The 25758-nt window shown below is 45.7% G+C and overlaps 1 protein-coding gene across 1 annotated transcript in view; it reads right to left on the bottom strand.

Annotated features, from left to right (window-relative positions):
• The window catches only part of LOC135508953 (cGMP-inhibited 3',5'-cyclic phosphodiesterase 3A-like), a 247376-nt gene that overhangs the window by 70624 nt on the left and 150994 nt on the right, over positions 1-25758 (bottom strand). The gene's annotated exons all lie outside the window — the stretch shown is intronic.

Genomic DNA, 25758 nt, shown 5'->3' with positions numbered 1-25758 from the left:
ACTGCTGTTCTGGTCCTCTCTACTATAACACACTGCTGTTCTGGTCCTCTCTACTATAACAGACTACTGTTCTGGTCCTCTCTACTATAATACACTACTGTTCTGGTCCTCTCTACTATAACACACTGCTGTTCTGGTCCTCTCTACTATAACAGACTACTGTTCTGGTCCTCTCTACTATAACAGACTACTGTTCTGGTCCTCTCTACTATAACAGACTGCTGTTCTGGTCCTCTCTACTATAACAGACTACTGTTCTGGTCCTCTCTACTATTACAGACTACTGTTCTGGTCCTCTCTACTATAACATTAGACTACTGTTCTGGTCCTCTCTACTATAACAGACTGCTGTTCTGGTCCTCTCTACTATAACAGACTACTGTTCTGGTCCTCTCTACTATAACATTAGACTACTGTTCTGGTCCTCTCTACTATAACAGACTACTGTTCTGGTCCTCTCTACTATTACAGACTACTGTTCTGGTCCTCTCTACTATAACATTAGACTACTGTTCTGGTCCTCTCTACTATAACATTAGACTACTGTTCTGGTCCTCTCTACTATAACATTAGACTACTGTTCTGGTCCTCTCTACTATAACAGACTACTGTTCTGGTCCTCTCTACTATAACAGACTACTGTTCTGGTCCTCTCTACTATTACAGACTACTGTTCTGGTCCTCTCTACTATAACATTAGACTACTGTTCTGGTCCTCTCTACTATAACATTAGACTACTGTTCTGGTCCTCTCTACTATAACATTAGACTACTGTTCTGGTCCTCTCTACTATAACAGACTACTGTTCTGGTCCTCTCTTCTATAACACACTACTGTTCTGGTCCTCTCTACTATAACAGACTACTGTTCTGGTCCTCTCTTCTATAACAGACTACTGTTCTGGTCCTCTCTTCTATAACACACTACTGTTCTGGTCCTCTCTACTATAACAGACTGCTGTTCTGGTCCTCTCTACTATAACAGACTACTGTTCTGGTCCTCTCTACTATAACAGACTACTGTTCTGGTCCTCTCTTCTATAACAGACTACTGTTCTGGTCCTCTCTACTATAACAGACTGCTGTTCTGGTCCTCTCTTCTATAACACACTACTGTTCTGGTCCACTCTTCTATAACACACTACTGTTCTGGTCCTCTCTACTATAACAGACTACTGTTCTGGTCCTCTCTTCTATAACATTAGACTACTGTTCTGGTCCTCTCTACTATAACAGACTACTGTTCTGGTCCTCTCTTCTATAACAGACTGCTGTTCTGGTCCTCTCTTCTATAACATTAGACTACTGTTCTGGTCCTCTCTACTATAACAGACTGCTGTTCTGGTCCTCTCTTCTATAACAGACTGCTGTTCTGGTCCTCTCTTCTATAACAGACTGCTGTTCTGGTCCTCTCTTCTATAACATTAGACTACTGTTCTGGTCCTCTCTACTATAACAGACTACTGTTCTGGTCCTCTCTACTATAACAGACTGCTGTTCTGGTCCTCTCTACTATAACAGACTACTGTTCTGGTCCTCTCTACTATAACAGACTGCTGTTCTGGTCCTCTCTTCTATAACATTAGACTACTGTTCTGGTCCTCTCTACTATAACACACTACTGTTCTGGTCCTCTCTACTATAACAGACTACTGTTCTGGTCCTCTCTACTATAACACACTACTGTTCTGGTCCTCTCTACTATAACAGACTACTGTTCTGGTCCTCTCTACTATAACACACTACTGTTCTGGTCCTCTCTTCTATAACACACTACTGTTCTGGTCCTCTCTTCTATAACACACTACTGTTCTGGTCCTCTCTACTATAACAGACTACTGTTCTGGTCCTCTCTACTATAACACACTACTGTTCTGGTCCTCTCTACTATAACACACTACTGTTCTGGTCCTCTCTTCTATAACACACTACTGTTCTGGTCCTCTCTACTATAACACACTACTGTTCTGGTCCTCTCTACTATAACAGACTGCTGTTCTGGTCCTCTCTACTATAACAGACTACTGTTCTGGTCCTCTCTACTATAACACACTGCTGTTCTGGTCCTCTCTACTATAACACAATACTGTTCTGGTCCTCTCTACTATAACACACTACTGTTCTGGTCCTCTCTACTATAACAGACTACTGTTCTGGTCCTCTCTACTATAACACACTACTGTTCTGGTCCTCTCTACTATAACACACTACTGTTCTGGTCCTCTCTACTATAACAGACTGCTGTTCTGGTCCTCTCTACTATAACAGACTACTGTTCTGGTCCTCTCTACTATAACACACTGCTGTTCTGGTCCTCTCTACTATAACACAATACTGTTCTGGTCCTCTCTACTATAACACACTACTGTTCTGGTCCTCTCTACTATAACAGACTACTGTTCTGGTCCTCTCTACTATAACACAATACTGTTCTGGTCCTCTCTACTATAACACACTACTGTTCTGGTCCTCTCTACTATAACAGACTACTGTTCTGGTCCTCTCTACTATAACACACTACTGTTCTGGTCCTCTCTACTATAACAGACTACTGTTCTGGTCCTCTCTACTATAACACACTACTGTTCTGGTCCTCTCTTCTATAACATTAGACTACTGTTCTGGTCCTCTCTACTATAACAGACTACTGTTCTGGTCCTCTCTACTATAACAGACTACTGTTCTGGTCCTCTCTTCTATAACATTAGACTACTGTTCTGGTCCTCTCTACTATAACAGACTACTGTTCTGGTCCTCTCTACTATAACACACTACTGTTCTGGTCCTCTCTTCTATAACACACTACTGTTCTGGTCCTCTCTACTATAACACACTACTGTTCTGGTCCTCTCTACTATAACAGACTACTGTTCTGGTCCTCTCTACTATAACACACTACTGTTCTGGTCCTCTCTACTATAACACACTACTGTTCTGGTCCTCTCTACTATAACAGACTACTGTTCTGGTCCTCTCTACTATAACACACTACTGTTCTGGTCCTCTCTTCTATAACACACTACTGTTCTGGTCCTCTCTACTATAACACACTACTGTTCTGGTCCTCTCTACTATAACAGACTGCTGTTCTGGTCCTCTCTACTATAACAGACTACTGTTCTGGTCCTCTCTACTATAACACACTGCTGTTCTGGTCCTCTCTACTATAACACAATACTGTTCTGGTCCTCTCTACTATAACACACTACTGTTCTGGTCCTCTCTACTATAACAGACTACTGTTCTGGTCCTCTCTACTATTACAGACTACTGTTCTGGTCCTCTCTACTTTAACATTAGACTACTGTTCTGGTCCTCTCTACTATAACACACTACTGTTCTGGTCCTCTCTACTATAACATTAGACTACTGTTCTGGTCCTCTCTACTATAACAGACTACTGTTCTGGTCCTCTCTACTATAACAGACTACTGTTCTGGTCCTCTCTACTATAACACACTACTGTTCTGGTCCTCTCTACTATAACACACTACTGTTCTGGTCCTCTCTACTATAACAGACTACTGTTCTGGTCCTCTCCTATAACACACTACTGTTCTGGTCCTCTCTTCTATAACAGACTACTGTTCTGGTCCTCTCTACTATAACAGACTACTGTTCTGGTCCTCTCTACTATAACACACTACTGTTCTGGTCCTCTCTACTATAACACACTACTGTTCTGGTCCTCTCTACTATAACAGACTACTGTTCTGGTCCTCTCCTATAACACACTACTGTTCTGGTCCTCTCTACTATAACAGACTACTGTTCTGGTCCTCTCTACTATTACAGACTGCTGTTCTGGTCCTCTCTACTATAACACACTACTGTTCTGGTCCTCTCTACTATAACACACTACTGTTCTGGTCCTCTCTACTATAACATTAGACTACTGTTCTGGTCCTCTCTACTATAACACACTACTGTTCTGGTCCTCTCTACTATTACAGACTACTGTTCTGGTCCTCTCTACTATAACACACTGCTGTTCTGGTCCTCTCTACTATTACAGACTACTGTTCTGGTCCTCTCTACTATAACACACTACTGTTCTGGTCCTCTCTACTATAACACACTACTGTTCTGGTCCTCTCTACTATAACACACTACTGTTCTGGTCCTCTCTACTATAACAGACTACTGTTCTGGTCCTCTCTACTATAACACACTACTGTTCTGGTCCTCTCTACTATAACAGACTGCTGTTCTGGTCCTCTCTACTATAACAGACTACTGTTCTGGTCCTCTCTACTATAACACACTACTGTTCTGGTCCTCTCTACTATAACACACTACTGTTCTGGTCCTCTCTACTATAACAGACTACTGTTCTGGTCCTCTCTTCTATAACATTAGAAGACTGTTCTGGTCCTCTCTTCTATAACACACTACTGTTCTGGTCCTCTCTACTATAACAGACTACTGTTCTGGTCCACTCTTCTATACCATTAGACTACTGTTCTGGTCCTTCTATTGAATTAAACTCTGATATTGTCCATTCTTGCTAAGTAGAGAAGATAAAGTTTTTCTGCCGAAGTTCCCAAAAGCATTTTGCAGATGGAGTGTATTATTGCACGCAACAGATAGACCCTACAGTTAGACCCTACAGTTAGACCCTACAGTTAGACCCTACAGTTAGACCCTACTGTTAGACCCTACTGTTAGACCCTACTGTTAGACCCTACTGTTAGACCCTACAGTTAGACCCTACAGTTAGACTCTACAGTTAGACCCTACAGTTACACCCTACAGTTACACCCTACAGTTAGACCCTACAGTTAGACTCTACAGTTAGACCCTACAGTTACACCCTACAGTTACACCCTACAGTTAGACTCTACAGTTAGACCCTACAGTTACACCCTACAGTTACACCCTACAGTTAGACCCTACAGTTAGACCCTACAGTTAGACCCTACAGTTACACCCTACAGTTAGACCCTACTGTTACACCCTACAGTTAGACCCTACAGTTAGACTCTACAGTTAGACCCTACAGTTACACCCTACAGTTACACCCTACAGTTAGACCCTACAGTTAGACCCTACAGTTACACCCTACAGTTAGACCCTACTGTTACACCCTACAGTTAGACCCTACTGTTAGACCCTACAGTTAGACCCTACAGTTAGACCCTACAGTTAGACTCTACAGTTAGACCCTACAGTTACACCCTACAGTTAGACCCTACAGTTAGACCCTACAGTTAGACCCTACAGTTACACCCTACAGTTAGACCCTACTGTTACACCCTACAGTTAGACCCTACAGTTAGACCCTACAGTTAGACCCTACAGTTAGACCCTACAGTTAGACCCTACAGTTAGACCCTACAGTTAGACCCTACTGTTAGACCCTACAGTTAGACCCTACAGTTAGACCCTACAGTTACACCCTACAGTTACACCCTACAGTTAGACCCTACAGTTAGACCCTACAGTTAGACCCTACAGTTAGACCCTACTGTTAGACCCTACTGTTAGACCCTACAGTTACACCCTACTGTTAGACCCTACAGTTAGACCCTACAGTTACACCCTACTGTTAGACCCTACAGTTAGACCCTACAGTTAGACCCTACAGTTAGACCCTACAGTTAGACTCTACAGTTAGACCCTACAGTTAGACCCTACTGTTAGACCCTACTGTTAGACCCTACTGTTAGACCCTACTATTAGGCCCTTACAGTTAGACCCAGTACAGTTAGAACCTACACTTAGACCCTGTACAGTGAGTCCCTGTACAGTGAGGCCCTGTACAGTGAGGCCCTGTACAGTGAGGCCCTGTACAGTGAGGCCCTGTACAGTGAGGCCCTGTACAGTGAGGCCCTGTACAGTTAGACCCTGTACAGTGAGGCCCTGTACAGTTAGACCCTGTACAGTTAGACCCTGTACAGTTAGACCCTGTACAGTGAGGCCCTGTACAGTTAGGCCCTGTACAGTAAGGCCCTGTACAGTTAGACCCTGTACAGTTAGACCCGGCTACCCTGCCGTGAGTGAGTGAGTGAGAGTGTGAGGGAGGGTAGGACGGACGGGCTTTTGTTTTGCAACAGGTGAAAAGCTCAAAATTCACCACAGGGTACCAGTACTGACTCAATGTGCATGGGTACGAGATAATAACATGGCTATATATACAGGGTACCAGTACTGAGTCAATATGCAAGGTATGAGGTAGTATCTTGTCTACATATACAGGGTATCAGTACTGAGTCAATATGCAGGGGTATGAGGTAGTATCTTGTCTATATACACAGGCTACCAGTACTGAGTCAATATGCAGGGTACGATGTAATAACTTGCCTATATACACAGGGTACCAGTACTGAGTCAATATGCAGGGTACGAGGTAATAACTTGCCTATATACACAGGGTACCAGTACTGAGTCAATATGCAGGGTACGAGGTAATAACTTGCCTATATACACAGGCCAACAGTACTGAGTCAATGTGCAGGAGTACAAGGTCATTGTGGAAGAAATATGTACATATAGGTAGGGATAAAGTGACTAAGCAACAGGAGCATTCACTGTTACATCAGCTCGTTGGCAGGCACACGAAATGATTCTGTTTATATTGGCAACATGGCCACGTGCCGACCTTATAGTCTTCACAACAGGTGTGTGTAAAGGGCTTCAGTTCTGTTTGTGGAAACAGAGGTTTGTTTTGATTGGCAATCATTTTAATGGTTCACATTCACCAACGTATCAGAATTGTGGGACAGAAAGGAAAGTGTTTTGTGTGGGTGGGGAGTGGGGAGTGGGGAGGGGGGAGTGGGGAGTGGGGAGTGGGGAGTGGGGAGGGCGGAGTGGGGAGTGGGGAGTGCGGATCATTATAATGGTTCACATTCACCAACGTATCAGAATTGTGGGACAGAAAGGAAAGTGTTTTGTGTGGGTGGGGAGTGGGGAGTGGGGAGTGGGGAGTGGGGAGTGGGGAGGGCGGAGTGGGGAGTGGGGAGGGCGGAGTGGGGAGTGGGGAGGGGGAGTGGGGAGTGGGGAGTGGGGAGTGGGGAGGGGGGAGTGGGGAGGGCGGAGTGGGGAGTGGGGAGTGGGGAGTGGGGAGTGGGGAGTGGGGAGGGCGGAGTGGGGAGTGGGGAGTGGGGAGTGGGGAGGGCGGAGTGGGGAGTGGGGAGTGGGGAGTGGGGAGTGGGGAGTGGGGAGGGCGGAGTGGGGAGTGGGGAGTGGGGAGTGGGGAGTGGGGAGGGCGGATCATTATAATGGCTGGAACGGCTGGAACGGAAACGAATGGAATGGCATGTTTGATGTATTTGATACCATTCCATTAATTCCGATCCAGCCATTACTATAAACCCGTCCTCCCCTATTAAGGAACCACCAACCTCCTGTGGTGGGAACATGACACTTTACTACAGCACTATCCTCTCTATTTAGAAACAACTGTCTCTCCTCTCCCCTCACCTCTCCTCCCCTCTCCTATCCTCCAATCCCTTTCACCTCCTCTCCTCCTCCCCTCCTCTCTTATCATCCCCTCCCCTCTCATCCCAGCCCTCTCCTCTCCTCTCCTCACCTTTCCTCCCCTACCCTCTCCTATCCTCCAATCTCTTTCGCCTCCTCTCCTCCTCCCTCCCTCCTCTCCTCTCCTCTCCTCTCCTCTCCTCTCCTCTCCTCTCCTCTCCTCACCTCTCCTCTCCTCTCCTCTCCCTCACCTCTCCTCTCCTCTCCTCACCTCTCCTATCCTCTCTCCTCCTCTCCCCTCCTCTCCTATCATTCCTCTCCTCCTCCCCTCCTCTTATCATATCCTCCTCTCCTCTCCTCTCCTCATCCACTCCTCTCCTCTCATTCCACTCCCTCTCATCCCCTTCCCTCCCCTCCCCTAACCTCACCTCACCTCTCCCATCCTCTCCTATCATTCCACCCCCCCACGTCTCCTCCCTCCCTCCCTCCCTCCCTCCCTCCCTCCCTCCCTCCCTCCCTCCCTCCCTCCCTCCCTCCCTCCCTCCCTCCCTCCCTCCCTCCCTCCCTCCCCCTCCCTCCCTCCCTCCCTCCCCCAGCCTTTCCTCTCCTCTCCTTCCAGCCCCTCTCCTCTCCTCCCCCTCCTCCCCTCCTCTCCTATCATTCCACCCCCTCTCCCGTCCTCTCCTCTCCTCCTTCTCCCCTCCTCTCATATGATCCTTTCCTCTCCTCTCTCCTCCTATCATTCCTCTCCTCCTCTCATTCCACCCCTCTCCACCTCTACTCTCCTCTCCTCCTCCCCTCCTCTCTTATCGTCCTCTCCTCTCCTCTCCTCTCCTCTTATCATCCCATCCCCTCTCCTCCCCCAGCCTCTCCTCTCCTCCTCCTGTCCTTCTCTCCTCCCCTCCTATCATTCCACCCCCTCTCCTCCACCCCCTCTCCCCTCTCCTCCTAGTAGTGAGCTGAACAAGACAAGACACATATTTGTGAGGAGGGAAGCGTTTCCAGAGAACAGCTGGCTGGACAGATTCTCACTTGACCCTCAGGGAGTTGTTGGCTCACACACACACACACACACACACACACACACACACACAGCGAAAGGAGAGGGAAAATACATTACCATAACACAGGAGGATGCCAGTGATGAAGTCCAGTCCAACAACAGAGCAGAGACAAACCCTGAGACAGTATCATGGTGATGATAATGGTGTTGTGTATTTTGCACTGGGACAACTATTAACTATTTAAGACTGTTGTGCAACCAGACTCATGCAGCCCAGGTGCACATTGGGTAAGATTGTATATTCTTAGTGGGAGGTCCCAGCTAAAAGGAATTCTTGCTCTTCTACATAACCTCCAAGACCTATATGTATCAAGCCTTGAGAATCATACTTAGGTAGCCTGGGTTTCACTGTGTGTTGGTGGGTGATTGTTCCTGTCTCTGTGTTTGCACCAGATAGGGCTGTTTTGAGTTTTCACGTTTCGTGTTTTGTTAGTTTATTCATGTATAGTGTCTTTATATATTAAACATGAATAACCTGCGTTTTGGTCTGCCTCTCCTTCACCTCAAGAAAACCGATACAATGTTATAATGTAATGCTCTCCCAGTCTTAATAAAGAGGCTGTGAATTTTTTCAGCTTTTTGTTAAAAATCGCGCAACATTTCAACGTCCTGCTACTCATGCCAGGAATATAGTATGTGCATATGATTAGTATGTGTGGATGGAGAACACTCTGAAGTTTCTAACACTGGTTGAATCATGTCTGTGACTAAAACAGAACGTCTGTAGCCGGCAAAACCCCAAGGAAAACTGCTCACAAAAAAACAAATAACAATATCACTCCGCCAGTCTCTGTATTGTCTATGGCAAGAGAAAATAGATAGAGCCCAGTTTACAGTTCCTACAGCTTCCACACGATGTCGCCAGTGTTAGGAATTGGGTTGAAGTTAATCCTTGGTGAAATGAGAAATAGGCACTTCCTGTCATCGAGTACACTGGAGGAAGTTATGGAAGAGAGAATGTGGACCATGATTTCAAGACTTGCTGCTATTGAATACAGATTGCTCCATGATCAATTTGATCGATTATTAACGTTTACTAATAGCTAAAGTTGGATTACAAAAGTAGTTTGAAGTGTTTTGTCAAAGTTTATAGGCAACTTTTTTAATTTAAAAAAAATGACGTTGCGTTTTGAAACTGAGTTTTTTCCTGGATCAGACGGTCTTCATAAATGGACATTTTGGGTATACGTGGACCGATTTAATCGGAAAAAAAGACCCAATTGTGATGATTATGGGACATATAGGAGTGCCAACAAAGAAGCTCGTCAAAGGTAATGAATGTTTTATATTTTATTTCTGCGTTTTGTGTAGCGCCGGCTACGCTAATTATTTTGTTTACGTTCCCTTTGTGTATTTCGGGGGGTTGCATGCTATCAGATAATAGCTTCTCATGCTTTCGCCGAAAAGCATTTTAAAAATCTGACATGTTGGCTAGATTTACAACGAGTGTAGCTTTAATTGAGTACCCTGCATGTGTGTTTTAATGAAAGTTTGAGTTTTATCGAGTACTATTACTTGTCACTCTGAAATTTCCCCTGATGTTGTTGATCCCTGTACAGGGACAGCAGCCATAATATTAATTATTATTCATGTTATAATGTAATGCTCTCCCAGTCTTAATTATTATTCATATTATAATATGGGGAGGGAGGGGGGGTTAGTGGACATATTTAAAACTGGTCTTAAAACACATCTTTTTAGCTTTGCTTTTCCTTTTAAGGTGCTTTTTTAGTCTTTCAGTTTAGTACAGATCAGGGTTGGGGAAAAAAATATCAGAAACTTTGAACATCACATGGAGCACCATTAAATCCATTATTTAGAAAATGTAAAGAATATGGAACCACAACAAACCTACCACCAATCAGAGAGGAACAAAGAGACCAAAGATAACCCTGAAGGAGCTGCAAAGCTCCACAGAGGAGATTGGAGTATCTATCCATAGGACCACTTTAAGCCATACACTCCACAGAGCTGGGCTTTAAGGAAGAGTGGCCAGAAAAAAGTAATTGCTTAATAAAGAAAAAAATAAGCAAACACGTTTGGTGTTCGCCAAAAGGCATGTGGAAGATTCCCCAAACATATGGAAGAAGGTTCTCTGGTCAGATGAGACCATCAAGGAAAACACTCTGTCTGGCTCCAACCCAACACCTCTCATCACCCAGAGAACACCATCCCCACAGTGAAGCACGGTGGTGGCAGCATCATGCTGTGGGGATGTTTTTCATCGGCAGGGAGTGGGAAACTGGTCAGAAATTAAGGACTGATGGATGGCACAAAATACAGGGATATTTTTGAGGGAAACCTGTTTCAGTCTTCCAGAGATTTGAGACTGGGATGGAGGTTCACCTTCCAGCAGGACCATGACCCTAAGCATACTGCTAAAGCAACACTCGAGTGGTTTAAGGGGAAACATTTAAATGCCTTGCAATGGCCTAGTCAAAGCCCAGACCTCAATCCATTTGACAATCTGTGGTATGACTTAAATATTGATTTATACCAGCGGAACCCATCCAACTTGAAGGAGCTGGAGCAGTTTTGCCTTGAAGAATGGGCAAAAATCCCAGTGGCTAGATGTGCCAAGCTTATTAGAGACATACCCCAAGAGACTTGCAGCTATAATTGCTGAGAAAGGTGGCTCTACAAAGTATTGACTTTGGGGGGGTGAATAGTTACACATGCTCAAGTTTTAATTTTTTTGTCTTATTTCTTCTTTGTCTCACAATAACAAATATTTTGCATCTTCAAAGTAGCAGGTATGTTGTGTAAATCAAATGATACAACCCCCCCCCCAAAAAAATTGTAATCGTATTGTAATTCCAGGTTGTAATGCAACAAAATAGGAAACATTCCAAAGGGGGTGAATACTTTCGCAAGCTACTGTACAGAGGCCCATTAACAGCAACCATCACTCCTGTGTTCCAATGGCATGTTGTGTTAGCTAATCCAAGTTTGTCATTTTAATAGGCTAATTGATCATTAGAAAACCCTTTTGCAATTAGGTTAGCACAGCTGAAAACTGTTGTGCTTATTAATGAAGCAATAAAACTGGCCTTCTTTAGGCTAGTTGACTATTACATTTACATTTAAGTCATTTAGCAGACGCTCTTATCCAGAGCGACTGACTAACTGGAGCATCAGCATTTGTGGGTTTGATTACAGGCTCAAAATGGCCAGAAACAAAAACTTTCTTCTGAAACTCGTCACTCTATTTTTGTTCTGAGAAATGAAGGCTTTTCCATGTGAGAAATTGCAAAGAAACTGAAGATCTCGTACAACGCTGTGTAACACTGCCTTCACAGAACAGCGTAAACTGGCTCTAACCAGAATAGAAAGAGGAGTGGGAGACCACGGTGCACAACTAAGCAAGAGGACATGTAACATAGAGTGTCTAGTTTGAGAAACAGATGCATTACAAGTCCTCAACTGGAAGCTTCATTAAATAGTACCCACAAAACACCAGTCTCAACATCAACAGTGAAGAGGCGACTCCGGGATGTTGGCCTTCTAGGCAGAGTTGCAAAGAAAAAGACATATCTCAGACTGGACAATAAAAATAAAAGACTAAGATGGGCAAAAGAACACAGACACTGGACAGAGGAAGATTGGAAAAAAAGTGTTATGGACAGACAAATCTAATTTTTAGGTGTTCTGATCACAAAGAAGAACATTTGCGAGACGTGGAAAAAATGAAAAGATGCTGGAGGAGTTCTTGACATCATCTGTCAACTATGGTGGAGGCAATGCGATGGTCTGGGGGTGCTTTGCTGGTGGTAAAGTGGGAGATTTGTACAAGGTAAAAGGGATCTTGAAGAAGGAAGGCTATCACTCCATTATGCAACGCTACGCCATACCCTGTGGACGGTGCTTAATCGGAGCCAATTTCCTCCTACAACAGGACAATGACACAAAGCACAGCTCCAAACTATGCAACAACTAGGGAAGAAGCAGTCAGCTGGTATTCTGTGTATAATGGGATGGCCAGCACAATCACCGGATCTCAATGATTATTTATAACCTATGTCAACGTTTTGCAACTCAATTCATGTATGTTTCCATGGAAAACAAGAACATTTCTGAGTCCTAACTTTTGAGTTTGTAAATAAAGAAGATTTGATTTGCTGACAACCAGAATACAACCAGCAGGTTGACGTTATTGAAACGAGGTTGTAAAGTAGTTGAATGTCACTTCAAATAGCTTCTACTGCTGGGTTATGGCCTGGTTCTGAGTACCCATCTCTTAAAAAAAACATGTAGGTTAAGAGAAAAAAAAGGACACATTTCTGTGGACTAAGGAAAATAGACTGTAAAGTATTCTTCTACAGTGTCCGGCTCAATAGAACGTCATGTCTGATGTGGCTGTTGGACAGGATATCTGGGCCTGTGAACTGGACAGCACAGAAGACAGGAACTGAGACTATAGTGGAAAAATGAGAGAAGATGATAGTCGTGTCTGTGGAGTTGCTGAATCCAGCCCGGGTGTGTTGATTAGAAATGACATTTTTCATAAAGATATGCTGGTTATCAGGCACATTCCTGTTTTTCAGTCAAATGTAAAGTTAATTAGAATTTGGGTGTGTTGTCTTTTAGTTCGCCAGAGTTCAACGAGTTGGTAATTCAGGTTGGGGGTTCAAGTTCACTCTTCAATTTGATTAAAAGGGCAGTGAATTCACTGATACTCTGATAATCTTGTATGCGCAACCCCTGGGTGACCCAGATAGTCTTTTCTCTTAGAGATTATTCTGAACTGAAGATGTGTGTAATCAGGTTATGTCTTAATTAGTTGATAGTAATTTATTCTTTCTTATTCTGTAATGTATCATTTATTTTATATACAGTGTAAATCTTTCTTGACTAATAAATGTTATTAGGAGCCTTTTTAAACCTCAAATACGGTACAAGATTTACATTCTCGGATCCTGTATCTGTAACCATACTCTGCGAGGCCGAATGGTCACTCCCATTCATGTTCTGTACGTTGTCCTGTCACTCCCATTCATGTTCTGTACGTTGTCCTGTCACTCCCATTCATGTTCTGTACGTTGTCCTGTCACTCCCATTCATGTTCTGTACGTTGTCCTGTCTCTTCCATTCATGTTCTGTACGTTGTCCTGTCACTCCCATTAATCTTCTGTACGTTGTCCTGTCACTCCCATTCATCTTCTGTGCATTGTCCTGTCACTCCCATTAATCTTCTGTACATTGTCCTGTCTCTTCCATTAATCCTCTGTACGTTGTCCTGTCTCTTCCATTAATCCTCTGTACGTTGTCCTGTCTCTTCCATTCATGTTCTGTACGTTGTCCTGTCACTCCCATTCATCTTCTGTACATTGTCCTGTCACTCCCATTCATCTTCTGTACATTGTCCTGTCTCTTCCATTAATCCTCTGTACGTTGTCCTGTCTCTTCCATTCATGTTCTGTACGTTGTCCTGTCACTCCCATTCATCTTCTGTACCTTGTCCTGTCACTCCCATTCATGTTCTGTACGTTGTCCTGTCACTCCCATTCATCTTCTGTACCTTGTCCTGTCACTCCCATTCATCTTCTGTACGTTGTCCTGTCACTCCCATTCATCTTCTGTACGTTGTCCTGTCACTCCCATTCATCTTCTGTACATTGTCCTGTCTCTTCCATTAATCTTCTGTACGTTGTCCTGTCTCTTCCATTCATCTTCTGTACATTGTCCTGTCTCTTCCATTAATCCTCTGTACGTTGTCCTGTCTCTTCCATTCATGTTCTGTACGTTGTCCTGTCACTCCCATTCATCTTCTGTACCTTGTCCTGTCACTCCCATTCATGTTCTGTACGTTGTCCTGTCACTCCCATTCATCTTCTGTACGTTGTCCTGTCTCTTCCATTCATGTTCTGTACGTTGTCCTGTCACTCCCATTCATCTTCTGTACCTTGTCCTGTCACTCCCATTCATGTTCTGTACGTTGTCCTGTCTCTTCCATTCATCTTCTGATCATGTGCCGACTTTATACAGATGTTTTAATGTATCTAACCTTTATTTAATGAGGAAAGTCAGAAAATAAATTCTTATTTACAATGACGGCCTACCCCGGCCAAACCCGGACGACACTGGGCCAAATGTGACCTGCCACATGAGTCTCCCGGTATTGGCTGGCTGCGACAGAGCCTGGACTCAAACCCAGGATCTCTAGTGGCACAGCTAGCACTGCGATGCAGAGCCTTAGACCACTGCGCCCCTCAGGAGGCCCCAACCTAATGTTTTTCATTGTCAACTGTATTACTGTACAGTATTCTATTATACTGTATTATATGGACTGGAATTACAAACATTGTTCAAACCTTGATGAAGCAAAAGAGAAGATGCGATTCTGGTGGAATATATGCTGCCTACAAAGTTACAACTATAGGCTAGAGAATTTTATTTTAATGTTGAAATATAATACAGCCTATTTGTGTAATGAGTAGGCTGACGCAGACAGTACCAGTCAAAAGTTTGGACACACCAACCAATTCCAGGGTTTATCTTAATCTGTACTATTTTCTACCATGTAGAATAAGAGTGAAGACATCAAAGCTATGAAATAACACATATGGAATCATGTTGTAACCTTTAAAAGTGTTAAACAAATAAATATATATTTGATATTTTAGATTCTTCAAAGTAACCACCCTTGGCCTTGATGACAGTTTTGCACACGATTGGCATTCTCTCAACCAGCTTCACCTGGAATGCTTTTCCAACAGTCTTGAAGGAGTTGGCTGCATTTGTTGGCTGCTTTTCCTTCACTCTGCGGTCCAACTCATCCCAAACCATTGCAATTGGGTTGAGGGCAGGTCATCTGATGCAGCACTCCATCACTCTCCTTATGTATATTAAGGCATTTGTAAAAAAAAAAAAATATATATATAGCAATATAGAGTGGGAAAGCGGCCATGTGTTTGGACAATAATAGACACTGCAGTAAATAAAACCTAGTCAAAACATCTGTCTCGTCCAGGTCCAGAGTCTACACAGACAGGTGCGCCATAGCCAATCAGAGGTACAGTGGGCCTTTATGTCATTTGCTACATGGGCCTACCATCATTCCCTTTGAACTGGATTGCCCACCCTCAACCTTTCTGTCCAAAAATGATGCAGAAAAATTAATCCATTCTTTTGTCACTTCTAGGTTAGACTACTGCAATGCTCTACTTTCCGGCTACCCGGATAATGCACTAAATAAACTTCAGTTAGTGCTAAATATGGCTGCTAGAATCCTGACAAGAACCCCAAAATTTGATCATATTACTCCAGTGCTAGCCTCCCTACACTGGCTTCCTGTCAAAGCAAGGGCTGATTTCAAGGTTTTACTGCTAACCTACAAAGCATTACATAGGCTTGCTCCTACCTATCTCTCTGATTTGGTCCTGCCGTACATACCTACACGTACGCTACGGTCACAAGACGCAGGCGTCCTAATTGTCCCTAGAATTTCTAAGCAAACAGCTGGAGGCAGGGCTTTCTCCTATAGAGCTCCATTTTTATGGAACGTTCTGCCTACCCATGTAAGAGACGCAAACTCGGTCTCAACCTTTAAGTCTTTACTGAAGACTCATCTCTTCAGTGGGTCAAATGATTGAGTGTAGTCTGGCCCAGGAGTGGGAAGGTGAACGGAAAGGCTCTGGAGCAACGAACCACCCTTGCTGTCTCTGCCTGGCCGGTTCCCCTCTTTCCACTGGGATTCTCTGCCTCTAACCCTATTACAGGGGCTGAGTCACTGGCTTACTGGGTCTCTTTCATACCGTCCCTGGGAGGGGTGCATCACCTGAGTGGGTTGAGTCACTGATGTGATCTTCTTGTCTGGGTTTGCTCCAGTTTCAACTGTTCTGCCTTATTATTATTGGACCATGCTGGTCATTTATGAACATTTGAACATCTTGGCCATGTTCTGTTATAATCTCCACCCCGCACAGCCAGAAGAGGACTGGCCACCCCACATAGCCTGGTTCCTCTTTAGGTTTCTTCCTAGGTTTTGGGCTTTCTAGGGAGTTGGATTGGATTAGTGATAATATGTATATACCACGTTTGGGAACTTTGCAGTCCTATTGATCAAACAACCATGAAAAGGTAGGCTATCACTTATGCAGATCAACAACAACAAGACCAACAACTAATGCTTGCCAGAGTAAGAGGAGCTAAAATATAACAAAGTAACATTAGATAAACCCTCTCAAACCTTTTCAGCTAGTTGGCCGTCAAAATTGCTCTGAAAAACGATGGGGAATTGTAGCCTTCTGCAGTTTGCTTGCAAAATGCATGCTTGTCTCAACCAAGCAACCAAGCTAACTGGCAAAAATTGCCAGCTAGCTACTTTCATGTTACTAACCGTAGCAGAGCTGGTTAGGCTGTTTACATGTTATCTACTTTGTCCTACGTTTACTGACACCGGTCATATTCAGCGGGTGTTGAGTGTTTGTAAATTCATCAGTGATTCTACGGTCTGGCACACTCAGACGAGAGTGCTCTGAAATCGGAGTAGATAGCCAGAATGGATTTGTGAACGCAAGTTATTAACTGGATAACAGTCGTTAAAGTTCACCATAGCTAAATAGCTAGGAAAACAAAATCACATTTCTTGGTAGCTAACCAAATTACACCTAATTCTCTAGCTGTGTAAAGCCACCGAAAAACGATAGGAGGGGAAAAAGTCAGTCCCCCAGCCACTCCTCCAACGACATGATATCCTCCTAGCAGCTAGCAAGCTAGCTATCTAGCTAACAATGAGTTCAGTGTTTTATCTTGCTACATAAGCAGATACGCTAGCCTATTAGCCATGCTATTGCCCTTGCTAGTTTGATTGTATTGGCATTCCCAGACTTTGTCCGATTATGTCAAAAATATTGAGTCATTGAAACTGAAACAGTGAATCCTGAATGAAGGCAGCAAACAACGTACCAGGCCAGCTGTGATTTACAGCCTGATAGCAACATTTTCTGGACTACCAACAAATGTATCGGTGAATTATATTAATCATGCGTTGAACTACATCCATCTATTCGACCAACAATGCCTTTGTCATGGAATGGAATGCTGTGTGAAATAAAACCTATTTTTAAAACCTCTTCCAAAGATGATTTGTAGCATAAACTGGGAATGTGATATTTATGACTGATATTATGATTGTCTGTTTGCTTCATATCTTCAAACTCCAGAGACACTCCTCTGCTATCCCTGCTTCCATTAGACTACCAGAGTAAAAATAAATGAAAAAAGCTGCTTCTCTCTCTCTCTCTCTCTCTCTCTCTCTTTATTCTCTCTCTCTCTCTCTATGTTATACTCCTCTTTCTCACTTCCTCTCTTACCCCTTTCGCTCTCTCTCTTTCTGATCTCTCTGTCAGAATACTCTCTCTCTCTGACTCACTCCCACCTCTCTCTCTCTCTCTGACTCACTCCCACCTCTCTCTCTCTCTCTGACTCACCCCCCACCCTTCACTATTTCTTTCTTCACAGTTGGTTGCTCAGGGTGGAACCAGACACACCATAACAGAGGAGAAGGAAAACAAGCTTCTCCTCTACACAGTGGGATGAGAGCCAGGGTGGCTATAGTCTCCTCTACACGGTAGGATGAGAGCCAGGGTGTCTAACTTCCTCTACACAGTAGGATGAGAGCCAGGGTGTCTATAGCTTCCTCTACACAGTGGGATGAGAGCCAGGGTGGCTATAGTCTCCTCTACACAGTGGGATGAGAGCCAGGGTGTCTATAACTTCCTCTACACAGTAGGATGAGAGCCAGGGTGTCTATAACTTCCTCTGCAAAGTAGGATGAGAGCCAGGGTGTCTATAACTTCCTCTACACAGTGAGATGAGAGCCAGGGTGTCTATAACTTCCTCTGCACAGTAGGATGAGAGTCAGGGTGTCTATAACTTCCTCTACACAGTAGGATGAGAGCCAGGGTGTCTATAACTTCCTCTACACAGTGGGATGAGAGCCAGGGTGTCTATAACTTCCTCTACACAGTAGGATGAGAGCCAGGGTGTCTATAGTCTCCTCTACACAGTAGGATGAGAGCCAGGGTGTCTATAGCTTCCTCTACACAGTAGGATGAGAGCCAGGGTGTCTATAGTCTACTCTACACAGTAGGATGAGAGCCAGGGTGTCTATAGCTTCCACTACACAGTAGGATGAGAGCCAGGGTGTCTATAGTCTCCTCTACACAGTGAGATGAGAGCCGGGGTGTCTAGAGTCTCCTCTACACAGTGGGATGAGAGCCGGGGTGTCTATAACTTCCTCTACACAGTAGGATGAGAGCCAGGGTGTCTATAGTCTCCTCTACACAGTGGGATGAGAGCCGGGGTGTCTAGAGTCTCCTCTACACAGTGGGATGAGAGCCGGGGTGTCTATAACTTCCTCTACACAGTGGGATGAGAGCCAGGGTGTCTTAACTTCCTCTACACAGTGGGATGAGAGCCGGGGTGTCTATAACTTCCTCTACACAGTGGGATGAGAGCCGGGGTGTCTATAACTTCCTCTACACAGTGGGATGAGAGCCAGGGTGTCTATAGTCTCCTCTACACAGTGGGATGAGAGCCGGGGTGTCTATAACTTCCTCTACACAGTGGGATGAGAGCCAGGGTGTCTATAACTTCCTCTACACAGTGGGATGAGAGCCGGGGTGTCTATAACTTCCTCTGCACAGTGGGATGAGAGCCAGGGTGTCTATAACTTCCTCTACACAGTGGGATGAGAGCCAGGGTGTCTATAGTCTCCTCTACACAGTGGGATGAGAGCCGGGGTGTCTATAACTTCCTCTACACAGTGGGATGAGAGCCAGGGTGTCTATAGTCTCCTCTACACAGTGGGATGAGAGCCAGGGTGTCTATAGCTTCCTCTACACAGTAGGATGAGAGCCAGGGTGTCTATAGTCTCCTCTACACAGTGGGATGAGAGCCAGGGTGTCTATAACTTCCTCTACACAGTGAGATGAGAGCCAGGGTGTCTATAACTTCATCTACACAGTAGGATGAGAGCCAGGGTGTCTATAACTTCCTCTACACAGTGGGATGAGAGCCAGGGTGCTCCTCTACACAGTAGGATGAGAGCCAGGGTGTCTATAACTTCCTCTACACAGTGGGATGAGAGCCAGGGTGTCTATAACTTCCTCTACACAGTGGGATGAGAGCCAGGGTGTCTATAGCTTCCTCTACACAGTGGGATGAGAGCCAGGGTGGCTATAGTCTCCTCTACACAGTGGGATGAGAGCCAGGGTGTCTATAACTTCCTCTACACAGTAGGATGAGAGCCAGGGTGTCTATAACTTCCTCTACACAGTGAGATGAGAGCCAGGGTGTCTATAACTTCCTCTGCACAGTAGGATGAGAGTCAGGGTGTCTATAACTTCCTCTACACAGTAGGATGAGAGCCAGGGTGTCTATAACTTCCTCTACACAGTGGGATGAGAGCCAGGGTGTCTATAACTTCCTCTACACAGTAGGATGAGAGCCAGGGTGTCTATAGTCTCCTCTACACAGTAGGATGAGAGCCAGGGTGTCTATAGCTTCCTCTACACAGTAGGATGAGAGCCAGGGTGTCTATAGTCTACTCTACACAGTAGGATGAGAGCCAGGGTGTCTATAGCTTCCACTACACAGTAGGATGAGAGCCAGGGTGTCTATAGTCTCCTCTACACAGTGAGATGAGAGCCGGGGTGTCTAGAGTCTCCTCTACACAGTGGGATGAGAGCCGGGGTGTCTATAACTTCCTCTACACAGTAGGATGAGAGCCAGGGTGTCTATAGTCTCCTCTACACAGTGGGATGAGAGCCGGGGTGTCTAGAGTCTCCTCTACACAGTGGGATGAGAGCCGGGGTGTCTATAACTTCCTCTACACAGTGGGATGAGAGCCAGGGTGTCTTAACTTCCTCTACACAGTGGGATGAGAGCCGGGGTGTCTATAACTTCCTCTACACAGTGGGATGAGAGCCGGGGTGTCTATAACTTCCTCTACACAGTGGGATGAGAGCCAGGGTGTCTATAGTCTCCTCTACACAGTGGGATGAGAGCCGGGGTGTCTATAACTTCCTCTACACAGTGGGATGAGAGCCAGGGTGTCTATAACTTCCTCTACACAGTGGGATGAGAGCCGGGGTGTCTATAACTTCCTCTGCACAGTGGGATGAGAGCCAGGGTGTCTATAACTTCCTCTACACAGTGGGATGAGAGCCAGGGTGTCTATAGTCTCCTCTACACAGTGGGATGAGAGCCGGGGTGTCTATAACTTCCTCTACACAGTGGGATGAGAGCCAGGGTGTCTATAGTCTCCTCTACACAGTGGGATGAGAGCCAGGGTGTCTATAGCTTCCTCTACACAGTAGGATGAGAGCCAGGGTGTCTATAGTCTCCTCTACACAGTGGGATGAGAGCCAGGGTGTCTATAACTTCCTCTACACAGTGAGATGAGAGCCAGGGTGTCTATAACTTCATCTACACAGTAGGATGAGAGCCAGGGTGTCTATAACTTCCTCTACACAGTGGGATGAGAGCCAGGGTGCTCCTCTACACAGTAGGATGAGAGCCAGGGTGTCTATAACTTCCTCTACACAGTGGGATGAGAGCCAGGGTGTCTATAACTTCCTCTACACAGTGGGATGAGAGCCAGGGTGTCTATAGCTTCCTCTACACAGTGGGATGAGAGCCAGGGTGGCTATAGTCTCCTCTACACAGTGGGATGAGAGCCAGGGTGTCTATAACTTCCTCTACACAGTAGGATGAGAGCCAGGGTGTCTATAACTTCCTCTGCAAAGTAGGATGAGAGCCAGGGTGTCTATAACTTCCTCTACACAGTGAGATGAGAGCCAGGGTGTCTATAACTTCCTCTGCACAGTAGGATGAGAGTCAGGGTGTCTATAACTTCCTCTACACAGTAGGATGAGAGCCAGGGTGTCTATAACTTCCTCTACACAGTAGGATGAGAGCCAGGGTGTCTATAGTCTCCTCTACACAGTAGGATGAGAGCCAGGGTGTCTATAGCTTCCTCTACACAGTAGGATGAGAGCCAGGGTGTCTATAGTCTCCTCTACACAGTAGGATGAGAGCCAGGGTGTCTATAGCTTCCACTACACAGTAGGATGAGAGCCAGGGTTTCTATAGTCTCCTCTACACAGTGAGATGAGAGCCGGGGTGTCTAGAGTCTCCTCTACACAGTGGGATGAGAGCCGGGGTGTCTATAACTTCCTCTACACAGTAGGATGAGAGCCAGGGTGTCTATAGTCTCCTCTACACAGTGGGATGAGAGCCGGGGTGTCTAGAGTCTCCTCTACACAGTGGGATGAGAGCCGGGGTGTCTATAACTTCCTCTACACAGTGGGATGAGAGCCAGGGTGTCTTAACTTCCTCTACACAGTGGGATGAGAGCCGGGGTGTCTATAACTTCCTCTACACAGTGGGATGAGAGCCGGGGTGTCTATAACTTCCTCTACACAGTGGGATGAGAGCCAGGGTGTCTATAGTCTCCTCTACACAGTGGGATGAGAGCCGGGGTGTCTATAACTTCCTCTACACAGTGGGATGAGAGCCAGGGTGTCTATAACTTCCTCTACACAGTGGGATGAGAGCCGGGGTGTCTATAACTTCCTCTGCACAGTGGGATGAGAGCCAGGGTGTCTATAACTTCCTCTACACAGTGGGATGAGAGCCGGGGTGTCTATAACTTCCTCTACACAGTGGGATGAGAGCCAGGGTGTCTATAGTCTCCTCTACACAGTGGGATGAGAGCCGGGGTGTCTATAACTTCCTCTACACAGTGGGATGAGAGCCAGGGTGTCTATAGTCTCCTCTACACAGTGGGATGAGAGCCAGGGTGTCTATAGCTTCCTCTACACAGTAGGATGAGAGCCAGGGTGTCTATAGTCTCCTCTACACAGTGGGATGAGAGCCAGGGTGTCTATAACTTCATCTACACAGTAGGATGAGAGCCAGGGTGTCTATAACTTCCTCTACACAGTGGGATGAGAGCCAGGGTGCTCCTCTACACAGTAGGATGAGAGCCAGGGTGTCTATAACTTCCTCTACACAGTGGGATGAGAGCCAGGGTGTCTATAACTTCCTCTACACAGTGGGATGAGAGCCAGGGTGTCTATAACTTCCTCTACACAGTGGGATGAGAGCCAGGGTGTCTATAGTCTCCTCTACACAGTGGGATGAGAGCCAGGGTGTCTATATTCTCCTCTACACAGTGGGATGAGAGCCAGGGTGTCTATAACTTCCTCTACACAGTGGGATGAGAGCCAGGGTGTCTATAACTTCCTCTACACAGTGGGATGAGAGCCAGGGTGTCTATAGTCTCCTCTACACAGTGGGATGTGTCCCTAGAATTTCTAAGCAAACAGCTGGAGGCAGGGCTTTCTCCTATAGAGCTCCATTTTTATGGAACGGTCTGCCTACCCATGTCAGAGACGCAAACTCGGTCTCAACCTTTAAGTCTTTACTGAAGACTCATCTCTTCAGTGGGTCATATGATTGAGTGTAGTCTGGCCCAGGAGTGGGAAGGTGAACGGAAAGGCTCTGGAGCAACGAACCACCCTTGCTGTCTCTGCCTGGCCGGTTCCCCTCTTTCCACTGGGATTCTCTGCCTCTAACCCTATTACAGGGGCTGAGTCACTGGCTTGCTGGGGCTCTCTCATGCCGTCCCTGAGGGGGTGCGTCACCTGAGTGGGTTGATTCACTGATGTGGTCATCCTGTCTGGGTTGGCGCCCCCCTTGGGTTGTGCCGTGGCGGAGATCTTTGCGGGCTATACTCAGCTTTGTCTCAGGATGGTAAGTTGGTGGTTGAAGATATCCCTCCAGTGGTGTGGGGGCTGTGCTTTGGCATAGTGGGTGGGGTTATATCCTTCCTGTTTGGCCCTGTCCGGGGGTGTCCTCGGGTGGGGCCACAGTGTCTCCTGACCCCTCCTGTCTCAGCCTTCAGTATTTATGCTGCAGTAGTTTATGTGTCGGGGGCTGGGGTCAGTTTGTTATATCTGGAGTACTTCTCCTGTCCAATTCGGTGTCCTGTGTGAATCTAAGTGTGCGTTCTCTAATTCTCTCCTTCTCTCTCTCGGAGGACCTGAGCCCTAGGACCATGCCCCAGGACTACCTGACATGATGACTCCTTGCTGTCCCCAGTCCACCTGGCCGTGCTGCTGCTCCAGTTTCAACTGAACCGCGGCCCTAGGACCATGCCCCAGGACTACTTGACATGATGACTCCTTGCTGTCCCCAGTCCACCTGGCCGTGCTGCTGCTCCAGTTTCAACTGTTCTGCCTTATTATTATTCGACCATGCTGGTCATTTATGAACATTTGAACATCTTGGCCATGTTCTGTTATAATCTCTACCCGGCACAGCCAGAAGAGGACTGGCCACCCCACATAGCCTGGTTCCTCTCTAGGTTTCTTCCTAGGTTTTGGCTTTTCTAGGGAGTTTTTCCTAGCCACCGTGCTTCTACACCTGCATTGCTTGCTGTTTGGGGTTTTAGGCTGGGTTTCTGTACAGCACTTTGAGATATCAGCTGATGTACGAAGGGCTATATAAATAAATTTGATTTGATTTGATTTTATTTGGATGAGAGCCAGGGTGTCTATAGTCTCCTCTACACAGTGGGATGAGAGCCAGGGTGTCTATAATCTCCTCTACACAGTGGGATGAGAGCCAGGGTGTCTATAGTCTCCTCTACACAGTGGGATGAGAGCCAGGGTGTCTATATTCTCCTCTACACAGTGGGATGAGAGCCAGGGTGTCTATAGTCTCCTCTACACAGTGGAATGAGAGCCAGGGTGTCTATAGTCTCCTCTACACAGTGGGATGAGAGCCAGGGTGTCTATAACTTCCTCTACACAGTGGGATGAGAGCCAGGGTGTCTATAGTCTCCTCTACACAGTGGGATGAGAGCCAGGGTGTCTATATTCTCCTCTACACAGTGGGATGAGAGCCAGGGTGTCTATAGTCTCCTCTACACAGTGGGATGAGAGCCAGGGTGTCTATAGTCTCCTCTACACAGTGAGATGAGAGCCAGGGTGTCTATAACTTCCTCTACACAGTGGGATGAGAGCCAGGGTGTCTATAACTTCCTCTACACAGTGAGATGAGAGCCAGGGTGTCTATAACTTCCTCTACACAGTGGGATGAGAGCCAGGGTGTCTATAGTCTCCTCTACACAGTGGGATGAGAGCCAGGGTGTCTATAACTTCCTCTACACAGTGGGATGAGAGCCAGGGTGTCTATAACTTCCTCTACACAGTGGGATGAGAGCCAGGGTGTCTATAACTTCCTCTACACAGTGGGATGAGAGCCAGGGTGTCTATAGTCTCCTCTACACAGTGGGATGAGAGCCAGGGTGTCTATAACTTCCTCTACACAGTGGGATGAGAGCCAGGGTGTCTATAACTTCCTCTACACAGTGGGATGAGAGCCAGGGTGTCTATAGTCTCCTCTACACAGTGGGATGAGAGCCAGGGTGGCTGAATGTTCAGGGTCAATTGGCCTGACCTCTCCCAGTAAAACTTTAATGAGCCGCTTATTCCTTTTGTTTTGTTTAAGATTTTTCTTCCTTTTAATAAAATATGGAATAGCGTGTAACTGTATCCCAGCTTGGCTTGAATGGGTCTGGTTAGGCACAACCTCAGACAGAGAGGGGGGGATGGAGGGAGGGATGGAGAAAAAGAGAGGGGAGGGAGAGAGACAGAAGAATAGAGAGGTACAAGCCACTGCTTAGGAGGGAAAGGAGAGAGCGAGGCAAAAGAGAGTATAAGGAGAAAAACAGAGAGATCTTAAGGTATGAGTAATGTGCTCTTTTATCTTGTACAGTGGGATACACGGTGTGTTGTTCCAAGAGTGATTGAGTACCAGATACTGTCTGGGGATATATAATAACAGTGTGAAAGTAGGCCTATAGATGACCCTAATGACTATGGATAATAGTGTAAAGAGAGTGACGTGTTTACAGCATGTTCTAAATGCCCTCGGTTTGAGTAGTTACTATGGCTCTGCTCCATAGATCTTTGGGTTTTCCATGAATTCCGTGTTCCGACCATCCCATTATTCGGGAAAAAAATGAATCAGAATGGGACAGATCAGGGCTAACATGCACTCTTTATCTTGTCTCTGCTAATCTCTCCAGGTAACGTTCCAAAGCCAACGTGTTTTCAAGTCAAATATAAATATTTTAAATGTTTTTTTAGTGGAAATGCTTTTGTGGAAAAAAGACTAGGTGTGGAAAAGGACTCCAATGTGTGTCTGTTGGCCAAAACTGCACCGCAAAAGTCAATACATCTCTTTGGTCAACAGCTTGA

Source organism: Oncorhynchus masou, chromosome 22, assembly GCF_036934945.1.
Source record: "Oncorhynchus masou masou isolate Uvic2021 chromosome 22, UVic_Omas_1.1, whole genome shotgun sequence".
Taxonomy (NCBI): Eukaryota; Metazoa; Chordata; class Actinopteri; order Salmoniformes; family Salmonidae; genus Oncorhynchus; species Oncorhynchus masou.
Note: the sequence above shows the minus strand (reverse complement) of the source record. Positions and strands in the feature narration are given on the sequence as shown.